Source organism: Lactuca sativa, chromosome 3 (assembly GCF_002870075.4).
Source record: "Lactuca sativa cultivar Salinas chromosome 3, Lsat_Salinas_v11, whole genome shotgun sequence".
Taxonomy (NCBI): Eukaryota; Viridiplantae; Streptophyta; class Magnoliopsida; order Asterales; family Asteraceae; genus Lactuca; species Lactuca sativa.
Window position 1 is genome coordinate 146,126,257 of NC_056625.2, and position 3,327 is coordinate 146,129,583.

The following is a 3,327-nucleotide window of genomic DNA, read 5'->3' on the forward strand; positions in this document are numbered from 1 at the left end:
TTGTATGAAGGTTTAAAAGGCTATACAAGGGAGTGTATGGCCAAAATACACACTATATGTGTGTGTGCGGCCAGGTGTGCAGCCAGCACATGTGTACGTCCATGTGTGCGGCCAGGTGTGCTACCACAAGTGTGTGCTGCCATAAAACATGGTGTTCTTGGTGTTCTTGGTGTTCTTGGTGCCTTTTATGAAGATCTTCAAGGAGATTTGAATGATACTTGAGAGGATTTCGAGTTCTATGCTTGAAGAAGTGAAAGAAGTGTTCAAAAATGACTAAGTGTGGTATATATAGGTGGAGTGTGCGGTTGGGAAGGGTGTGAGGCCGCAAGCACATGTGTGTGGCCGCACACTCAAGTGTGTGGCCGCACACTCCTTGTGTTGGAGTGTTTGGCCTCTTTTTGATTCCTACACTTTGAGTTAACCCATTTCCACACTCCAACCTTGATTATAACACGTTTAGAACGCTCCAATAGACCCTAAATGGTACTACAAGATAGCAAAACGAGTCTATTATTGATAAGAAATGAAGAATGCAAGCTAGAAATTTTTGGGTTGTCACAAATACACAGTAAATAATTTCTTCTCTCAAGTTTTCAGTGCTGATTCACATTCAAAAGGAAGGATTTGCTCAATAGTCAAGGAATCAGCTTCTCGGAAATTTGACATGAAAGAAGAGGTCTGGTCTTTTTACCTCAGTAATCTGGAATTAGAGTTTATGCAAATTCTACTCTAACAGTGTTGTGTGACTTTTATTGTTTCAGGTGATTATAATTGTCTTAACTCCCTTGGAGTTAGCTGAAGAGCAGTATTTGCGTTTACTTCCCCAAGCAAGTGTCACATGTGTTGTAAATTTTCTATGGTGGATCCCCTACCCCTACTTAACTGCCACATCATATTCTATCCCCTTTGACTTTCATTATAGCAGTATAGTTGACTTATGGGGCCCATGGTTAGCAATTTTGTTGATAAATATAGACATCTCTAGCATTGCTTGCTGCTAAGGACACTGTGATCAATGCAATTTTGAAAAAGTAAGTATTTATTAAGGCTATTATTTTCACATATGAAATTGTGCATTTTTAGTTCAATAATAAAATAGAATATGATCCAGGTCTGAAATAAAAGATGGACAATATGTGTTTGACATAAAATGAGAAGCTAAAAGAGCAGAAAAAAAAAATATTAGCAATCAATCCCTTCAAAGAGCAGAAAAATATGTATTCCGAAAAATGAAATAAAATGAAAAATCTAAATGTAAATGAAAGAGCAGAAAAAAGATGTCTTAATGTGGTTACTTCAAAAAGCAATGTGTTTACTTTACTTATTTGGCTTAGACATCGGTTTGCTTTTGTAGAGTAAGGCGGGACCCATCCTATTAGCAATCAATCCCTTCAAAGATGTTCAAATTTATGGAGACGATTATGTCACTGCTTATAGGGACAAGATTTCCGAGAACCCTCATGTATATGCTACAGCTGACACTGCTTACAACAATATGATGAAATGTGAGATTCAATAAACAGTTCATATTGAATCGTTGGATCAAAATTCATAGTGTGAATATTCTTTCTTGATAATTCTTCCAGATGGTAAAACCCAGTCTATTGTTGTTGGGGGTGAAAGTGGATCTGGAAAGACAGAAACATCAAACTTTGCACTGCAGTATCTGGCATCTGTTGGAGATGGTGACAACTGATAATTGTGAGATGTGCATTCACCTTCCCGAATCTTTTATTGTGTACATAGTTGAGTATTTACTTATTTTTTGCTTATTTGTATATATTAACTTTCAATGTGTTTTATAAAAGATACTACCTTAACATATTGTTTTGTATAAAGGTTTTATGTAGTAGGATAAAGGAAAACAACTGTAGTAGTTGGATACCGGAAAAAATAAATTGAAGCATACATCTGAAATGAAAACAACACCCTTTGTTGGTGCAACAATAGTTTATTCGTCTTTCACTTCAAAGGAAATGTCAAGACATTTTAGGTGTTTGAGAGATGGAATTGTAAGTCAGATCAAGGTGACAAAGAAGGCGATGGGAGAAAAAGACATTTCTTCCCCTGATGCAATGAGAGGAGAGACTCCCAGACTAAGGGTTCTTGATCAGACGCTGAGGAAACAACGGGCTTTCCAACAGATTACGATGATGGATAGCCACCCATGGTGTCCTCAACGTGGGTTGCCTGAGTGATATGTATCTATTCTTCGTGCTTGGCTCTTAATTTGAACACTTCTTCCACCCATAAGTGATCGGCTACTATCATCTCTCTCGATCCAATGATCTTGTGTGGCCTTTATTTTACTTCACAAGTGAACATAACCTGTTAGGTAAAAATCCCTAAAGCCATGTAGCCACTAATTTGATTTTTGGGTTTATATGTGGGATGTCATGTGTATCTGTGTGTGTGTGTTAGCTGCCATGTGTGTGTAAGATCTAATTTATATGTATGTGTGTGTTTTGGTCCATATATTTTCTGTGACACCTAATCTCTATGTATGTGTATGACCTGCTCTTTATGCAATTATGAATATATGATATGGTATGTATGTGTTTGTCATATGATATGAATTTATATGTTGTCGTTTTATCATGGGTTTTTGTTTTCTAATGTTAACATTTAATTTTTATGCAGGGTCACCGTTACAGTATGGACCTGTAACACCTTTGTCGGACGAAAAGTTGTTGGTGTTCATTTTCATTTTCTTTTAGTGAAACCATATCGACACATGTTTGTTACTCTTAAGTATTAGTCCCCAAAAATTCTATGATATTTTATTCCTACTACCTTATCAGTATTTGTTATGTTGGTTTCCAGAATACATCAACACAAACACGTTTGATACAAGTTGTACGTTACATTAGATTCTAAGTATTGGTTGTTGGTTGTTACAGAGATTTTTTGTGTTACTTTGTTTGTTACAGGGACTTGGTTGTTTTCTCATTTGTGTGATGATGTTCAATTAGGAGTGGCAGTAGATTCACATGGGTGAAAGTTGAATATACAATTCGCAGAAAGCTTTTGACATCTTTTCGAACCAAGATTAGTTTCCTTGTTTGTTTCTTCAGGGTTTATTGTTTTGGCTCTTTACTCTGTAATTTTCTGCTTTTGTCAGGAAGATTTGGAGATAATATCTATGTTTCTACTATTATGGATGAACTTTTAATCGGCGTCCACCAGGCATTCGATGAAATGTGTAGGTCGTTTCTTCTATTTTGTTATCATCACTTTACCTAAAAGTATTGACGAAACAATATTACTGCCCTATAACAATACTCGAACTATAAACAAATAGTTGATCAACTAACATTTACAAAGAAC

The 3,327-nt window shown here is 36.1% G+C and overlaps 1 long non-coding RNA gene across 1 annotated transcript; it reads left to right on the forward strand.

The window, feature by feature from the left end:
• Positions 1-1,454: 1,454 nt before the first annotated feature.
• LOC122197068 (uncharacterized) lies at positions 1,455-2,797 on the forward strand. Its single transcript, XR_006189857.2, has 2 exons — positions 1,455-2,335; positions 2,641-2,797. It is a non-coding gene; the product is annotated as an uncharacterized LOC122197068 (long non-coding RNA).
• Positions 2,798-3,327: the final 530 nt, after the last annotated feature.